Raw genomic sequence first — 20,899 nt, forward strand, 5'->3', positions numbered from 1 at the left:
GGAGGGCTCGCGCGCCCCAAATGGAGAAGGGGGCGATGCGCGGGGACAGCCAAGGGTCGTAACCTCATTTCAACTTCAGGGGGAGACAACAACCGGGGAAGGTGTTGATTGTATTTTTTACGCGTGCGCCGTTTCCTTGGAGACTTTTATGAAATATTTAAGAAATGCCCACAGTTTACAGATTGCTCTTTAAAAAAAAAAAAAAAAAAAAAAAAAAAAAAAAAAAAAACTGTAGTCATATTCCTATTGAGGTAAAACGCGTAAACATGATTCTTGCGTTCCCGTGAAGATGTAAGTTAACCATAGCAATAGCGAGACGCTACAGCAGTTTTCTTTAGAATCATCATTTGGCGGAAGTTTGACAAAACAAACACTTTTATTAAGATGCGTAATTTCGCTGGCAAAAAAGTTTCATCGCCTGCTGTTAATAGTGTAGAGATGAAGCACAGCCCACACAGAAGTCGCTTTCAATATCTACACTATATTTATTGCATTTAGATATTAAGACCTATATTCTTAAATAGTGTTTAGTTTGAAACTTGATGACTGATTGTGCCCTTTCTGTTAAATCATAGTTTTATTTAAAAAAGGTCGAACCCTCTTAAAGTGTATAGTTCGCTGAATTATTCCTGTTCAGTTTGAATCAGTCATATTAGATGCATTTTTTAGCTGAATTACGCAAGTTCATTTAACTGTTACCACATGAGGCACTTTTTAAGGATATTTGACAAAACCTTTTGTAGTGTACAAATTTGGTCTGCCCCAAGATTAATAATTGCAACATCACATTTTTAAGGACAAATGCTTACATCCTCACAATAATGTTTAAAAGAATGGGGAATGGCAACAGCTGATGGCTATTAATACCAGGACAGGTGGCTAGAATGTGACCACTTTTTCCAAAATAAATGAAGGTCTTAAGCTATGTTGTCACTTCAGTGAAAATGACATGACAAAAACCAAACAAGGAAGTTCTCTGCAAAGCATCATTGCTGGACTAATGTAAATGATCAAAAATGTGAATGAAGAGAGTGAATGAAAGGTGGTTTCTTTGTTGATGCTAAAATATAAGATATAAATTATACAGATATAAACTATACTGTTTAAGTTTTAATTTTGTTGCTACGTATTTCCCATTTACTTATTTTTTTTTTGTGATAACATTGTTCTATTATATTGTGGATATTTTGTTCTATTCTTCTCTACTTTATGTGATATGTTGTTCCATTTTCCACTTTTATTCAAAAATATGAAAAAAAAAAAAGTCTAAATTTTAACTGATGATGTAAAGCCATTGTATGGGTGTGTCCAGATCACATATTTCAATCTATGTGTTCCTGATTTAATTATAAATTATTTTAAAATGAATTAATTACTGAATGCAAACTACTGTATGTTTCATCAGACTTATGTCTTTGTTCATCTCAGCCTGGACTCTTGGGAAAGGGAGTTAGTGGAGTCTGGAAGTCCTGAGGAGACCTCAGCTGCTGATGCCCGTTACCCCACAGAACGCACAGAGTGTGTTTTCTCTTTTCTCTCCCATCTAAATATGTCTTGCAGGCCCTTTCCACACCCCCAGAGGTGGGCCAGTAACAGAGACTGGAGATATTCATTCACCCTTCTCGACCCCCTGCTTTCCCCTTGGACCTGCTTTCTCTGTCCCCCTTTCGGTTGTAGCCCCCCAGCTGTCATCAGGGCTCACCCCTGCCATCTATAAGCACCTTCTCTAAAAACCTGCCCCCTCCCGTCCCATCCACCTGCCCACCAGAACCAACAACCCCCTCAGCTCTTAATGATTTTAGCAGCTAATTCACTTTTAGCCTACTTGGTTATTTGGTATGGTTGTTGGGGGTGGGGAGCCATTTAATGACTATTAAATTTGATAGATGACGAAACGTGTCCCAAGATAACTTTTCTAGTATGCGTCAGGTTTGGTGTAACAGAGATTTTTGGCCTTCATTCCAAACTTGTATGATTTACTTGGGTCGACTATCACTTAAAGGATGTTCAAATCTATAATGAAAGACATTCCTTTAGTTAAAACATGAACTGAAACCCAGTAAGATGAAACAACATAGTGTAAACCAATAGCATAAACCCATGTGACCCATTTTACGTCATTCAATCATATGTTTTCAGTGAAGGTGTAACATGTGATCTGCACAAGAATATCCTGTTTTCCACAGCAACCTGAGATAGAGTTTTCCAAACATCAGTGTAGCATCAATATAAAACTCCTGTATCATCAAAAACATGCTACTCCAACTCAGATATGAAAACATCCCCATCTGACTCTCCTCAGACTACACAAGCTGAGGATGAGGTAAGCGAGCTCACGCCCATCATAGAGTTAAAACCCTGCAGGGTGTCAAAGTGTCAAAGTAATTTATTATCTATTTAAGAACGCAACAGGGAAGACGTGCCAGCCGTGAGGCAGGAGACAGACACTCCAAGGTGAAAGGGCTACGGTGAAACACTTCTCCATGTGTGGCAGAGGAAATCACCATGTTTTTCTTCAATACCACACGTTTTCTAGCTGACACAAAAAGTGAAACTGATTAGTACAGAGTGTCTTTCCTGTGTCTAAATATATTGAAAAACTATTTGAGGCATTAGTCATGGGTGTCTTATAATATTAAGAGACACAGATGTCAGAGTCAGTGTTTTCAAGAACAGCTCCCCTAGTTGCTTTTAAACAATATTCTTCTTCCCACAGGCCAGTTCTCTCCTAGACAAAGCCTCATAAATTACAGTACCTTCTCAAAAGAATTGTGTAATATAATTTACAATGTCTAAATGCCATATGTAAATAATTTTATATAATAAATATGTAAACAAAAACATTCATGTATCATCTGTAAAAAAAAAAAAAAAAAAAAAAAAAAACTGCAGATTTTGATTGTATGTTATCCTGTGCGTCACTCTGCCTATTTTATTATTCTGTGTCTAAATGACGTACTGGTCTACAGTATCAGCTGACAGTAGGTAATTGGTTCAGAGATGAAGCTGTCACTTCCTGTCTAGATCGGGAAAAAGTCTAATATTCTCATGATGTCATGTTGAATGTGACTCAGAGTGACACAAAATTATCAGAAATTCCTCTGACAACTTAAAGTTAAGTACAGCTGAGCTTGGGCCTTTAACTTTCCCCTGAAAAGCACTTTTGTCCTTCACAGTGTATGACCAGATATATTTTATATACTGCTGATAGATACAAGTATGCATTTGTGGACATTTTTCAAATCCTACATATACAAAATAGTGTGAAAATGTATTTACCTTAGTTTATGACTTAAGATTTAAAGAGATATTGAAGCACAAACTGCATTCTGGTGAGCAAACGTGGTGCTGCTGTCTTAAGAATAGAGCAGGAAGTGAGTGGCGTTATTTTCAGATAACCTTAAGGCAGAGCAATGGAAGCATTCTGACTTAGAGGTCACAGATTCTGCATAGTTCAGATCTCAGTGGTTCTGATGTGAGCCCCCATAACTAACAGTGCCACTCACCCTCCTGGACTTCTTACTAATTCCATAAGGAATGGGATTGTAACTTAGCCCCTGGACAGATGGGCCCTATTTATAGCCCTTCCTGAAGAGGTGCGAAGTTTTCTTGGGATCTCTCTGAGGGGGGGCCACAACTCCTTAAGGGGTTCGATTCAGTGTCACCTGCCTATCCCTTAAAGCCATCTCAGTCAGATTATAAAGGGTAAAGCTAAACAAAGCAGCACACAGCCTTGGAAAGTGGCTGTAACTCCCAGTGAGGGTCTCCAAGCAGCCCTTACTGTAAAAGAATACCTATTATAGTTCCTTGGAACTGCTGAAGTCACAAACACACGTCATTAAAGAGGCCTGCCCATCACTCCTGGTTCAAGTGTTGAGATGGAATGAAATACAAAGTAATCATTTGCATATCCTTGAGGCTGCTAGAATGTTCTAGTGCTGCATTAGATATGAGATGTGGATAAACTCTTTAGCATAATGAAAAAAAAAAAAAAAAAAAAAAACACCTACTGTATTACAATGTCAGGCCCCAAATCTCACCCTTAAATCTAAATAAATTAATAAGAAATGAATACTATTTATGTATTTATTATTTATTTATAAGAGTTTCTGAAATTGAATCTTCTGAAATGGCTATGTAAATTTGTATATATTCATTATTTTACTGTTTGTATTAATTACTTAAAACTTAACATTCATCATTTAAGTTGTTGCTCGGTATTAAAAAATGGTCTTTCATTTTATTCTGTTGTTATCCAAGGAGGGGAGACACACCTAATAAGTGTTTAGATAGAGACCAACATGGCCTTGGTTATTTTCAGACCTTTGTATATGGCTGTGGATCTTTGAAAACAGCAAGTGGGATCCCAGCCAAAATCCAGAAGGAGAAACTCGAGTGTGAGGATGCAGAGCTGAGCTGTTATAGAAAGCTATGCATTTCTGAAGCACCCCCATACTCTCTAATCACTTAGCAATTTTCCGTCTTATTATGCCAACAGGCTCTTAGAATAGAAAAGGAGCACAGAAGTATCGGAGGCTGTCAAGACCGGGATGCTTTCTCCATTCAGTTTCTCTTGTACTGTAGACACAGGGATCATATTGCAGGAGAATTAGTTAATTTAAACTTGATGGTTTGATCCCATAACACATGGCTATTTAAGATACATCGCACTGATACTGAAGCACAATACTGAATTAATGCACTGTGCTATATTATGACACGAAATGTATGTTTACATTTGTAAATTAAGAGAACGTCATCATAATAACGCAGTGGATACCATATTCTTGATCTCAAGTGTTTTTCCTCATTATAACAATGTCAGCTCTAAAATGCTGACGTTATTTTAATCACTAAATAGCATTTATTTACAGATTTGTCTCAAGGAATCTCAACAGAAGATGAGTTTTCACAGGATGACGACTAGAGGGCAGTGGACTGTATAAAACAATGGATCAGGGTTTGGCTGGTTATATTCTCTGCTGGTAGAGGCCGTAACTACACCTTTGTGGAAGCAAATGACATATTTCTTCATTGACCAGTGTTATTTTAGTACCACTGAAATACTAAATATTTTGAATAGATTTTTTTTAAATATATATTTTTAGTTTTCATTTAAATGTTACAGTTTTTTTTTTCAAACATAATGCTAATATTTCCGTATATTATTATTATCATTTCCCTTTTACAGACTAAAATATACAGTATATCCATCCAAAAAATAGAAGGATAGTGTTACATAACAGCATTCCATAATGAAATACATAGCTCTAAATAATGGCCACAATAATTACACAAATATACAAATTTAACCAGAACTGAATTAATACACAAATTACAGTATTATTGCAAAAATATGTAAACAGCTGAATGAGAGCCCCTCTTTTCTGTCTGAAAGGGTATTGTTCAGTTTACTGGTGGCATGGCATGAAGCCAGAGCCAAAACTAATTGTGATTATACCTAGAAATATTACAGTAACTCCCTTAGTTCAGAGATGAATTGGACATGAGTAAGTGAACAGAAAAACCACCTAAATAAAAAGTAGGCTAATTTTAAAGAGTTTAAAATGTACATAAATTATATAAATATAGTGTAACAAATCAAACTGTTAGTAGGATCAGTGGATTTTATTATGAAGTGCACTACACACACATAGTTTACCATGGTCTAGTTTGTGGTCAAGTTGTCACTGGGTACAACCTGTGACAGATTTGTCCTATGACTTCCACATGTTAGCTCAGGGTCATTTAAGTCACACAGAAATGATGTATATTGTTTCTGTCTGAGCTCTTTATCTTTGCTGAATGGTGCTGCACATTATGTGCTGTTTCTGACAGACTGCCGAATCCACCAGAGTGGCGGCCTTGGCACTGAGCCCTACCAGCATGCTCAGCAAAAGTCCTGCACCAGCATTAATCCCCTGATAGAGGCGCCCACTATTGTCAGAAGGAGAGGAAAAGAGCAGAGATTTGCTCACTGTAATAAACTGCTAATCTGAATTGCAAATGTGAATGCATGGTTGGGGAGGGCTGCAATTTGATCAGAAGTCTGTGTAAAAATACAACCTATTGTACTGATGGATTATCTTAAAATTGCATAAATGAAAGATTCCAGTGATGCGGTATGACATGTGATTTTCCCCACAATGACACAACATTGTTGAAGTGCTATTGAAATTGCACTACTAAACAGATATTTTATTATTTATTAATCTTCTCTATAACAATTTTTGGTGATATTTAAAATTTAATAGATGCTATTTTAAAAGCAACTTACTATAAAACTACTATAATGTGCATGCATGATGCCATGCACTTACCACAATACACAGAAAATTACAGTATTTATTTATATTTTGAATTAGCTTTAGTTTGTATATATTTTCAGTTTTCATTTTATATTTAATTCTAAACTAGTTTTAGGAATTTTAGTATTACAATTTAACCTTATTTCAGTAAAGAAACATTTCTTATGTTCGTTTTATAAGTTTAGAATATAAGATTTATAAGATTTTCATCTAACATTTTATTTTATTTCAGGTAAACGAAGATGATTTTTAATGATTTTAGTTTTAGATAACATTAACAACACTGGTGATTAGTATAGTGGCATCAATTAGTTTGCAGTTATTTATTTGCCAGTTTTCATAGTAATGCATTTGAAAATATAGTTTTAAAGTAGAGGTGTGTGGTATTGCGCTATTTTACAAGGAGGCCTAAATACGATTTACAGAACGGAAACGCTGATTATAGCAACAGCTGTTCAACAATCATTGTGCTTTGTTTTCAGCCCTCGATGTCAAATTGACCAATCAGAGCCCAGAGCGTTACACGACTACTTGTCAAATTAAGGAATTGTGGTTGTTGTCTCCTCCTAGAAAGATGTGGAAACAATAGGTAATATAGCTTGTCTTATTTCAAGACTTTTCATTTTTATATCCTAGCATGGAGCAGAGGTGCATTTAGTGCCATAAGACCAAGACCTGATGAGTTTGGAGTATGACTGTCTCTTCATCTCCAACGGCCCAGGAGATCCTTCACTGGCAAAGACCCTGATTCAAAATGTCTGCAAGGTACAGAATGAAAGATAGCATTGTCTTTATGTTGAACAATTAATCTGTGCATGTTATTCCAAAAGAAAAAAAAAGAAAAGAAAAAATCTTTCATTTGAAATGACATTGTCATCAATTAGGCCATAATGGTAACCAAGGTTTTTGTGTGTTTTTTCTCGGAAAAATGTCATATTACAAAAGTAAAGTGGCTTGCGAACAGCAGTTGACATTGACTAAAATTTACATTGGAAAGCAAGTGAAAAAAGATTCAACTTAAATGGATATTTGCAAATCAATAAATTGTCACACTATGTTCATCTTTAATCTTTCATTATGACCATCAGGTGCTGGAAAGTGACCATCCTCAGCCAGTGTTTGGTATTTGTATGGGGAATCAAATCACAGCTTTGGCAGCTGGTGCACAGCCTTATAAACTACCAATGGGAAACAGGTACAAATGATTATTATACAACATATTTTATGGGATATAGACCATCATTTACTGATTATATTTCAAATTTGTTTTAATCTGGGAATGAAATACAATGCAAAAATACTCTGGCAGAAGAAGAGAAAGCTTAACTTTTGTCATTTGTGTCCTTAGACTAATTAAAAAATTTGTTCTCATTTTGTACAGAGGCCAAAACCAGCCAGTTGTGAACGTGATGATGGGCCAAGCCTTCGTCACATCTCAGAATCATGGGTATGGCATAGACAGCAAATCCCTTCCTCCAAATCCCTTTTATTTTTCATCATTTAACCACCCTTATGTCATTCTAAACCTGTATGAGTTTCTCTCTTCCATGGAATATGGGTGAAAATGTTCATTTTTGGGTTGGCTTTTCTATATACAGTAATGACAGTAATTGGGACTCATACTCAAAGAAAGAAAGAAAGAAAAAATAATAATAATAATAAAAAAACAAACACCATAAGTAATGAAAAGTTCTTCATTGTTGGGTGAACTTTTGCTTGAACTGTGACTGCCTGGAGAAAAAAATAATTACAAGTTCCTAGAAGGTTTTTTAATAATGCATTTCACTGTTAAAGTAACATACCTCAACATTGGTTTGATTGCATCTGTCATTATTGCTAATGAACTCTTAGGCTGTTTAAAAAATATTTATATTTGTTAAAACCTTTGTTTTGTTTTAGAGGAATCTGTGTTAAAGTCTAACACAGTTTTCTCTTCTTCTCTTTCAGGGCATTATGCATAGTACCAAGCCAGTGTTCACAGCACAGTTCCACCCCGAGGCCAAGGGAGGACCCACAGACACAGAGGTACTGTCAGAGGATCGTGAAGAGTCTGATCTTTTTATTTTTCATGGCTGAATGTTCTCTCTTGATCATGTTGTGTTGAACCCTCTGTAGAGATTCATACATGGAAGCCCTTCACAGCAGGGCACTGATTATTTCATTAAAAACCAGCCAGCGTACTTGAGCAGTTTCTTCAATTATCTTTTATAGTTCCTGTTTGATGCTTTCATCTCTCTGATAAGGAAGGGAAAAGAGGGGAGCATCGCATCTGTGATGCCAAAGAAACCTGTTGTTCCTCAGAGAATCCAGGTGGGGGAGACAAACTACATAAGTTGGAAGTCATCTCATTGTGTTGAGTACAGATACAGATAGATACTTGTTTGTTGTCTTTGTTTTACCCAGGTGTCCGAAGTGCTGGTGCTGGGATCTGGAGGCCTGTCCATCGGTCAGGTGGGAGAGTTTGACTACTCCGGATCCCAGGCTGTCAAAGCTATGAAGGTGAGAAGTTTTGTTAATCTCTGCTGGCTGTGCCTCTTTTCCTAGTTCAGTATTACCTCTGATCAAATCAGATCATCCAAGCACCACTATTCCACAGACAGACTTATATATATATATATATATATATATATATATATATATATATATATATATATATATATATATATATAACCATCAGCAGCAAATACTCTTTTTGAGAACATCTTGCTGACGAAACATGTTTAGACCAGCATATTCACGATGGTGTATAGTAAGCTAGTTTATGCTAGTTTGTTGCTGATGTACTAGATGCACTGTACATCAGCAAAAAATGCTTTTGTGGTGAAGCTGGTTAACCATGGAAGTCTTGCTGGTAAAGCTAGTTAGGCTAGTTGGGACACTAGCACATAAGCATCCAAAATACAAAAGCGGGAGATCTTAAGGGCTGTTAGTAACATGCACACAATGCCATATTTTGATTATGTTCATGTACTACAAATCATCTTGCAGTGTTTCCCAGCCAGCTGCTTGACTTTCCCTTTGGTCATGTAAAATATTTATGTGAAGCATTTGTACAGTTTGTATTCTCCAGTTTATGTATAGGTAATTATTTATATATAGTATATTTACAGTCCATTGTTGTATGTCTGTATTTATGTAGCACTGTGGTCCTGTGAGGCACGACATTTCGTTCCACTGTATGTCCCCACATGTAGCGGAATGACAATAAAGCTCAACTTGCCTAGACTTGATTTTTCAGTTTTCATTTTATTTTCACTTTTAGTCATTTTTTGGGCACACCTGTGGAGTCCATTATGGCCACTGAGAACCGGCAACTCTTTTACTAAATGAGGTATTTAATAATTTTATTGAATCTGTTGATAACAAGAAACACTGTGTAGCCTTATTCATCGATCTATCAAGCGCATTTGATATGGTTGATCATACTTTACTGATACAATGACTTGTCAGTATTGGATTATCTAAACATGTGATTGGTTGGTTTAAAAACTATCTTTCAAACAGAACTCAATGTGTACAGGCAGAAGGTTTTATCTCTGGTTCACTCAATGTCACTAAAGGTGTGCCACAGGGGTCAGTCCTTGGACCACTCCTATTTACTCTATATATAAATAATATTGATCATAATGTTCAAAATGTAAATTTTTATTATTACGCTGATGATACAGTTATATATAGTTCAGCATGCAGCCACACCCAGTCTGGCTCTCTCTCAGTTACAGCTTGCATTTGATATTGTTCAGCATAACTTATTTGAATTTAAACTAGTTTTAAATGTTGATAAAACAAAATTCATGTTGTTTTCTAAATCAAAATGAATCCCCCATAATAATCTTCTGCCAATTACTACGTCCCAACGTTCCGAAATTGAGTTTGTGTCTCAGTATAGGTATTTGGGGATTTTAATTGATGACGCTCTCTCCTTTGGCCCTCATGTTCAGCAACTGGTGAAAAGATTGAAAGTGAAATTGAGTTTTTACTTCAGAATCAAATCCTGTCTTTCCTTTGAGGCAAAAAAGAGGCTTGTTGCAGCCACTTTTATGTCTGTACTGGACTACGGTGATGTTATATATATGCATGCATCTTCACAGTGTTTACATGCTTTAGACACTGTTTATCATGGTGCACTGAGGTTCATAACAAATCTTAAAACCCTCACTCATCATTGTGTGTTGGATGCTCGGGTTGGCTGGTCTGCGTTGTCCATCCGAAGACAATAACACTGGCATGTTTTTATTTATAAATCTATCCTGGGTTTACTTCCTTCCTATCTTTCTACATACATCTGTAAAAAGTATGCTTGTAGCTATAGCCTCTGGTCACAGGATATTTTTTTACTGTCTGTTCCAGTGGTACATACTGAATTGGGGAAAAAGACATTTAAATTTGCTGCTCCCTCTGCCTGGAATTGTTTGCAAAGTTTTTAATAATTTTAGTTTCAGGTAACAATAACAGCTGAAATGTGTGTGTGTGTGTGTGTGTGTGTGTTTACATATATATATATATATATATATCATATATATATATATATATATATATATATATATATATATATATATATATATATATATATATATAATATATATATATATATATATATATATATATATATATATATATATATATTATATATATATATATATATATCTATATATATATATATATATATATATATATATAATATATATCATATATATAATATATGATTGTTTATGATTGTTTATTTATTATTATTATTCTTTTTTTATTTCAAGTTTTCCAGAAAAGAGTTGTACATTTTCCGGAATCATTTCGTGTCTGTGTCCCCATACTGAAGCAACAGTACAGGGGTTCTTGCTCACACCAATGCTTTTTGTTTCTGTCTTCAGGAGGAAAACCTAAAAACGGTGCTGATTAACCCCAACATAGCCTCGGTACAGACTAACGAGGTTGGCACCAAGCAGGCAGACCCTGTGTACTTCCTGCCCATCACTCCTGAGTTTGTGACAAAGGTGATCAGAGTAGAGCGACCCAATGGCATCCTGCTCTCCATGTGAGGACAAACAGCTCTCAACTGCGGTGAGCATTCAGCATCTGAAAGGCTTGATGATGGTGCATTATGTTCTTGTCCATTTTGTCAGGGGTGGAGCTCTTTCAGAGTGGCGTCCTGCAGAAGTATCGAGTGCAAGTTTTGGGCACACCTGTGGAGTCCATTATGGCCACTGAGGACCGGCAACTCTTTTCAGACAAACTAATGGAGATCAATGAAAAGATTGCTCCCAGTATCGCTGTTAAAACGGTGAGTTGAACATTTGCAAAATGTGGCACTGCTTAAAGTTGATTGAGTGATTCCAAAAACTTCAATGTAGATGCTACTTTTGGACACTATATAATAGATATTTGTTGGTTATTATGTAATGATGATCATCTTTGTCTGGAAGGTGGCCGATGCCTTGAAGGCAGCAGATAAAATTGGCTACCCTGTCATGCTGAGATCAGCTTATGCCCTTGGATCAGGCCTATGTGCTAATAGAGAGAAGCTAGAGGACACTGCTCGGTAAGCACTGTAAATTATGACATAACGTGATGTTGATTCATCTCATTAATTCTGACGATCTGAATTTAAAAACAATCTGCTTTATGATCAGGTATAGGGCTAAAAACGCTGAATGTTCCTGAACAGAGATTTTTATTAAAGGTTGATTAATGTTTGATGTAAGATGCCACAATATGTATTTATATGTATAATATATGTATTTATTTATATATATGTGTGTGTGTGTATGTATATATATATATATATATATATATATATATATATATATATATATATTTATATATATATATATTTATATATTATATACCCAAATTTTTGCAGCTTAGAGTCTCAACAAATGCTTTTTTTTTCCACTGGGTATGAAGTTGTGTTCAGAAAGTTATGGTATGTGTTCATAGCACAGTCTTTTATCTCGAGAAGATCAAGGACAATTTGATTCCTCTTGATATGGCTGCTTTTGAGATAGTTTGGCATGATGAAAGTGGGTTAAGTTCGTTCACTCTTGCTCTGTTCTGTTACAGGCTCTGGCCATGAGCTGCCAGATCATGGTGGAAAAGTACCTGCTGGGCTGGAAGGAAGTGGAATATGAGGTGGTAAGAGATGTTGCTGATAACTGTGTCACTGTCTGCAATATGGAAAATCCATACAGGTACCACTGTCTACGTAGAACATAATCTTGATTGCAGGTTAGTGTTGTTATGCTCATTATTTTGTTACATTATTCAGAAAATAAAGGGTTACGGTTTAAATAATATATATTTTTTGTATTATTAAAAAAATAAATATCATATATCATACATGTATTAAAAATTTTGAAAATTGCATTTTTAACCATATATTGCAATATTTGAAATACATCTTTACATTTAAGTCTTTCATAAAATATTTTTACATCAATATAGCATATTACAAAGTTTAGGTTTGTCAAATGGAATTCATTTTCCATTCAGAAAACTCCAGTGATATTCAAAATAAAATATAACTTTAAATTAAATAATTTTGAAAATATTGATCAGGACTTGCATGTAGTATACAGGGTGTAAGGAAAGCATTTTATTACTTTTTACCTCAATGGTTGCAATAATTGACCTGTTTTAATGTATGAAGTCATTAAATCAAAACTGTTGTTGAGAATGATTTCTTTTTTTTTATCAAAAATTGTTATAAATGTGTGCTAAACTAGATTTTAAAAGGACTTCTGCTTTTCATTGTCTTCAACGTCATTTGTCATTGATCCTTGCATACATACATTCATACATGCATGCAAATATTCATAACCCATAAATCCATGTGAATTTAAATGCCAGTTACATCACATGAGGACATGCATTGTAAATCCTCAAGAGCATCAGTTAATAGCCCTTTCTGGTCATCCCAAAGGTGACTCCAATCGTGGTTGCACCCAGCCAGACTCTGTCCAATGAGGAGTACCACATGCTGAGAGAGACCGCTATTAAAGTAGTGCGTCATCTGGGCATTGTGGGAGAGTGTAACATCCAGTATGCCCTGCATCCGTCCTCTCTGGAGTACTGTATCTTTGAGGTGGATGCCCGTCTCTCCAGAAGCTCAGCACTGGCGTCCAAAGCCACAGGGTGAGATCTGCACAACCTCACAGTGTAATTCAATAATATGTCAGTATTTTGTAAGTATATAGGCATGAAGGCATTATGGGTAGTTCTTTGTCTTTAGGGACCACACTGCATTGCATTTGAGTTCATTTAACGCTGCATGATAGCGCAGAGTATTTAAGAGTGTACATTTTTTGGCTTGGTTAGAGTTTTACCTGCAAAACAGACGTTTCTCTGTGATCAGCTGAAAGTGTCAGTTTCACACCGCCGTTGGTTTTGGATTTAATCTTTTCACCAAAATATTGAGAACTGACTGCAGCCAAAGTTCTGTGTATGTTGAGAGCCAGACTCTAAAAAAAAACACCCACCCACTACTCTGTCTGTTCAGTGTGAAATGAATCTTTTGAAAGCATCGATGCCACACGCTATGTAAGTAGACACAAATTGTGTGGAATAAACAGAACAGATTTTGTTGTCTTATAAAAAGATCAGTGTGAAGAAGTAAAAAAAAATAGTTTTAATACCTTTTGGGGCATTTATTATTTTTTCCTTTTAAAAATCATTATGGAGGTTTTTTTTTTGGAACGCGTAGTACATTAAACTTTGCTAAGGGCAGGTTTAGCAGTCTTTTCTAAATCGCAAGAGGAAAATTACATTATTTATTTAAGATGATTAATTTATGTACTAAATTAATAATTTAAAATTTATGAATTTTTAACTTTCTCAAATGTTTAATAAATTCTTTTGGAGAAATACAAATAGTCACAAATGAGGAAATGGTTGACATACAGTATGAGAATAGAGGTTATAAATACCATTACTTAGTTTGGTCTTGGAGATCTTTGGCATTTTTGGTATCTTGACAAATTGGAACATCACTGTTGAGATCTTTTCTGAAACTCCAGGAGAGACACGTGAAATTAAATCACAAAAAGTCACAATTTGCTCTCCCTGAAATTTAATTGCTGTCTAGGAGAAACAATGGAGATATTCAAAAGATTGTTCTCATTTAATGATTATAAATTACAGTTACTATTGTTCTATTATTGTTGAAAACATTATTCATCATAACCTGGCTACTTTCTGACACTTTCTCATTAGGTATCCGCTAGCATTTTTAGCTCCTTAAGTAGCACTGGGCATCCCATTGCCAGACATAAAGAACACAGTGTCGGAGCAGACCACGGCCTGTTTCGAGCCCAGTTTGGATTACATTGTCACCAAAATACCTCGCTGGGATCTGGACAGCTTTCACGGGATGTCCCGGGAGATTGGCAGTGCCATGAAGAGCGTTGGAGAGGTGCGAGTTGCCATGGTGACCATACACTGGTGCTTTCTTACACAGCTTAAAACAAATCCAGGACCAAATTATGATTTCGATTCTTCATTGGCAATTCTACAGTATTTAAGTCTGTATCACAGTTGATTCAGTGCTGTTGATTTACAGAAATAGAACGACTTCTGTCTCCATCCTCAAAATTTTTCCCCCTCTTATTCCCTCACAGGTCATGGCAGTTGGCCGAACCTTCGAGGAGAGCATCCAGAAGGCTTTGCGGATTTGATCAAATGTTCTTTTGAACTTAATATTGAAGAATTCAGAAAAAAAAATCATGGTTTCCTTAAAAATATTAGGCAGCCCAACGGTTTTCAACATTGATAATAAGAATAAATGTTTCTTGAGCACCAAATAAGGACATTAGAATGATTTTTTTTAAGAGTAAAGTCATGTGACACTGAGTAATGGGTGTTGAAAATTCAGCATTACAGGAATAAATTACATTTTGAAATATATTGGAATAGAAAACTCTTAATTTAATTTATGATATTTAAAAATATTACTGTTTTACTATATTTTGTTCAAAGAAATGCAGCCTTGGTGCATTAGCTGTGCATTAGTAGGGTAGTGTACAGTTAGCCAGCCATTTTGCAAAACAAACTCCTTCAGGGTGATACAAGACCCCTCTGTATCTCCTGGGCATTCATTAAAAATTAAAATGACCTGTCTGCCTAAAGAGAAAACAACCTACTTTTCATCAAAAAAAAAAAGAAAAAAAAGTGTCAAGTGAGTGCCAGATGAACATGTTGATGTTGGCAGATTTATTAAGGAATAATAGGGAAAATCCTATCAAGACATGAGACATCAATAACTCTCAAGGTTAGTCTCGCTTGTAGTACTGGATTTTGATGTTAGTCTCCAGACACATCATTTCATTCAGAGCAGGTTATGCCTCCTATTAAGCAGACAGGCTATTAAGTGTGCTGGATCCTGATTGGCCAGCAGCCCCGTCCCCCCCACAGCGCTACGGCAACAGCCAGTTACAGCTCATTGGCCTCTGCTCTGTATTCAAGGGACACCACAGACTAACAGCCAACAATCAAGAGCCATTATTTTTCATTTAACAATGACCCAACAATTTCTTGTAGACCACAGTCATTTATTAGAAAAGCCTATGTATGTTCATGCCATTTATGGTATCGTCTGCTGATTTGAGGCATTATGTTAAATTGTTCTGAAGGCCCTGCACAGTGGTGTGACCGTTGATCAGATCCATGACCTCACTGCCATAGACAAATGGTTCCTGCACAAACTGAAGCACATTACTGAGATGGAGCAGCTCCTGGGTCAGTATAACAGGTGAGAGAGATTAACAATTACATTCGGACACTCATAACTGATATTAACAGATAAAACTGCAGACCACTTGACCTCCAAACTAAGATCAAATAAACACAGCAGCCAAAAGAAAAACGTTAATTACCTCTTCTTCTCTATAATGTGTTCTTTTTGGAAACAATATTATCGTGGGGAAGTCGTGGCCTAGTGGTTAGAGAGTTTGACTCCTAACCCTAAGGTTGTGGGTTCCAGTTTTGGGCAAGGCACCGAACCCCTTACTGCTCCCCGGGCGCCGACTGCCCACTGCTCCGGGTGTGTGTTCACTGTGTGTGTGTGTGTGTTCAATGCTGTCTGTGTGCACTTTGGATGGGTTAAATGCAGAGCACAAATTCTGAGTATGGGTCGCCATACTTGGCTGTATGTCACGTCACTTTCACTTTATTGCTAATAGTCAGAAAGAATGTGTATGCATTAAAGTAGGGTGAATATCATGAGTAAATATTAATTACCTTTGAAGTTCATGTCCTGGTCATTTCACACCAAAATCAGTGGAAATAAATAATGAATATTTCGCTTGTTGAAAATTATTTTATTTTAGTGTGTCACATCGCATTGCATTGCAATTATATACAGTAACAGATCATTTAATAAAAATAAAAAAATGGTAATTACTGTAATTTATTAAATATTATTATTATTATTATTATTATTATTATTATATATGACAAGTATTCATTGTATTACTATAAAAACATTAAAAATGACTGTATTCCAAAATAAATAAAATGTCTGTACACACTGTTATTTGTGATGAAAAATAGTTTTAACTTTTGCTACAATACAAAATAACTTTTTGGTTCTATAAATATGCTTAGTTTATGCAAAATTGTTGTGTAACTTAGTTATGCATTTTTATACAGGATCTTGATTCTGTTTGGCCAGTTGCAATAGTCTGCGGTCAAATATTATTGTATAATGACCACCAAAGTGTATAATTGACTAGTTGTTCCTGGCAACCAATTTCCAGCACTTTGCCTGCTTCTCAGATTCACTCAAGCAATATTCTGATAATGCCCTCAAATATGCTTGCTCAGAACATAGCTTAAAAACATAACCACTGTCTAGAGCGTAACCTGAGCTCGAGCATAACCTGTGGTTAAGGACTCAAAAATTTAAGACTGAAGCTTCAGGTTTTCAGTTATCGAAACTCTGATATTTGACCAGTAGACTACTTTCAGGTGAGCGCTGACCTTTTCAAGCACAGTATGAAGTCTCACATTTGGTGCGTGGGATAGTGAGGACTGGTTGTCTCTGTCCACTGCGACTGACACTCTGTGGTCTCACACTCCTGCTGTCCCATGTTGGTGTTAATGCTCTTTACCTTATTAATAAACCAGGGCCAGATTTAAATCAGGACCATTACATATACCGAGGGCTTGCTGTATACATTAAAAAAATTAATTAAAGAGATGTTAGAGCTACTGTTTTTTACATTAATATAGATCAAAAAGTTTAACAGATGTTTTAAGTTTTGATTGCATTTCTCTTTTTAGCAAGGGTTGTTCGCATTTCTCTTTGATCTTTGTTCAAATGTTCTATTGATTTTAAAATAAGTATTAAGCATCTTTAGCCAGGATTTTTCTTTTTTGAGATTTTCTTTCCTGCCATGTACACTGAAGCTTGAACTCTCTGATGATCAAAGGTCCACAGTTTGTTATTTATTTTAAAAACATTTTTCCTTTAATGATTTTGCATGTATTTATTAAAAAAAAAGTAACAAAAACATAATGAATTAAAAAACGGCTCAGAAAACGCTATGTAACCAAGCAGTACAAAGCAAATAGTTAATATTCTGCTAACTTTTAGGGACCGAACATTTGTGTCTTGATGAGTTTCTTAATGCGGTTTCCACTCTCAGTGTGACCGTGCCGAGAGATCTACTTCTGAAGGCCAAGATGGATGGTTTCTCAGACCAACAGGTTGGCCAGGCTCTGGACATCTCAGAGGGAGAAGCTCGGACAGTCACGCTTAACCAGAACATCAGACCTTGGGTCAAACAGGTTTGAACCCACTGGCAGAAATACCTGTTTATGTTTGAGATTCAGTGGTTATGATGGCATTTGCTTCATGATAAATGGGTTTTGTGCTTGATTTCAGATCGATACACTTGCTGCTGAATACCCTGCATCCACCAATTATTTGTATTGCACTTATCACGGTCAGGTAAACCAAATGTCTTTTTTTTGCACCATTGTTCTCTGTCTAGACTTTTTCAGAGTAGCAAAATTTTACTAGACAATTTTAGTACACAAGGAAAATTGAGGGAAAGCTTTATCAGCGTGATTGTTAACATTTACAATATTGCCAAACCATATACATTAGAGTACCTAAAAACACAATACAGAAAATAAAATAAGGTGGATTTAATAAATAAATATGTAAGTTGAAAAGGGAAAAATAAAATGTAAAAAATAATTTAATCCTAAATTCTAAAAAGGAATGGATAAAATAAAATGTATTGTGGAGTTTGGAGCTTGTGGTTATAATAAAAATAAAATAAAACAAGCTAAAATAAAAAAAATCTATAAATAAAATATAAATAAATTAATACAATTCTGAAATTCATTGTGGAAATTGGCGCTTGTGGCATTAAAAAAATATATATATATATAAAACAAAACAAAACAAAACAATTCATTGTGGAGATTGGAGATTGTGGCTGATGTGTGAAGATGAAACCAATTACTTTTGTCCTTGTCAACAAGAGCATGACTTGGATTTTAAGGATCATGGTATCATGATTGTGGGTTATGGTCCGTATCACATTGGTGAGCTCAAATCTTTTTTACCATAATCATCCTCTGATTTTCATTTCACACCAATCCATTCATATTTTATCTTCATTAGTTCTAATTAGCAATTAGTGCAAGAGTGGGTCAGGGCAGCGTTTCGCTCTACTTTCCCACAGGCAGCAGTGTGGAGTTTGACTGGTGTGCCATGTGAAGCATTCGTGCCCTCAGACAGATGGGCAAGCGTACAGTGGTGGTGAACCATAACCCGGAGACGGTCAGTACGGACTTTGATGAGTGTGACCGTCTGTATTTTGAGGAGTTAACCCTGGAGTGCATCCTGGACATCACACAGCAGGAGGTGACAAGTCAAAATTCAGGCCGTGCACCTGGCGCCTTTAAGAAACTGAAAGGTATTATTCATATTTGACAAGGACATTGTTATGATATGGTCCCATTTCTGAAAATGCCATGCAGAAAAAGTATATATAATGTAAAGTGGCTAATACTTGATCTAAAATCTGATTGTATTGGCAGGACCAGTATTTATTGTTTATGTGATTTATTATTACTTATAAATGTATCTAATTAAAATGTGTTTTTTACTGGCATTTTATAAAAAAACCTTAAGAAATAAGACATTTGTTCTAGCTTGCACTGCTTGACGAAAATGTGTTATTGTATTGTTTACTTGAAAATCTATTTTGCATAAAGGAATCCTAGATTGAGGGAAGTCAGTTGGTATTTTCAGTATATTTGATGGTATACTGTGGAGAAGCCATAAAAAATATAGCTTGATGAGTTAGAATGGACTGAAGGACTGTACTGTGTTTGGTACAGAGTCGTTTTAGTAATATTTATGTACTATTATAGTATTAATTAATATTTTGAATTATATTGAATTTTATTTTTATATTTTTCAGTTTTCATTTTAATTATAGTTTTCATAATTTGTTTTATTTTATTAGTTTTTTTAATCTCTAAAGCTTTAATTTATTTTTATTCCAGTTTCATTAATTTTAGTACTTAAAGCTACTTCCGTGTGAAATCAAAATTGACTTTATTAGCGCACAATGCACGTCTTGATGTGAACAATTAATCCATGCAAAAAATTGTTTGTCTTGGTAATCTTTAATCAAAATCTGAACATTTGCTTCTGCTCTGAAATGACATTCCTTTTCTGATGACATCAGTTTGACAGTTTGGGCAGAATATCCATGAACGCCCCTCCATCCATTAGGTTGCTACGAGACAGAGAGTAGGAGCACAAAAATAAAACCATGCCTTCAATTCAATATTCCGTTTCAGCTGGAAATACGTTACTACACTGAAATAAAGTTGGCAGCAACGTCTGGTTCACGTGGACTTTAAACGTTTTATTTTTTAGTAGTTTTATTTTTTCAGCTTTATCTCAATTATCGAAAACAATTTCAAAGTTTTAGTTAATAATGACAACACTGGATTGGTGGATGTAATTATTGCACATCGTTTCAAATTATTGTGGGGTATATGTTTAAATAATAGTACAGGCATTGTAAAGCCTAATGTGAAGCATTTGCATTGATGTTATACTGAACCTGTTTTTGTTCACCACCCTTACATCCCAAAAAAGAAGCCTGATCTTATTAGGCTGCCTGCTACCATCTTCAAGCTGTGAAAATAGATTTTCTCCCATTTTGTTCCCTGCTTCATAAGAAGTAACCTGCTTAATACAATGTTCCAAACTCCTCTGTTATCTAGTATCTAAGAGTTAATGTATTTTTTTTCACTGTGGAAAAAGTAGCTGTGTCTTTTATAAAAACCAGCAGCAGACAGTCTGTAGAATGCAAAAAGTTCCTAATTTTCTTCTTTGATGTTCAGCAACATGTGACTGTAGACAAGAGCAGACTGGTCTTAATATGAATATTATAGCAGGACTAACCCAACTGCTATTGCCACCAGCGTTAGACTGTTTATGCATCAGTGTGATATACAGACAAGATCATGTGTTTCCACTGCATATGAATTCTTTAATGTCTGGACTGGTATTTTAACAGTGATGACTTCACAGTATAATAGTGATGTTGTTAAGTTATTAACACTAT

At 35.5% G+C, this 20,899-nt stretch overlaps 1 pseudogene; it reads left to right on the forward strand.

Annotated features, from left to right (window-relative positions):
- The first annotated feature begins 6,986 nt into the window (after positions 1-6,986).
- LOC109095768 overlaps positions 6,987-20,899 on the forward strand; it is a 37,476-nt pseudogene continuing 23,563 nt past the window's right edge.

This window comes from Cyprinus carpio, chromosome A9 (genome assembly GCF_018340385.1).
Source record: "Cyprinus carpio isolate SPL01 chromosome A9, ASM1834038v1, whole genome shotgun sequence".
Lineage (NCBI taxonomy): Eukaryota > Metazoa > Chordata > Actinopteri > Cypriniformes > Cyprinidae > Cyprinus > Cyprinus carpio.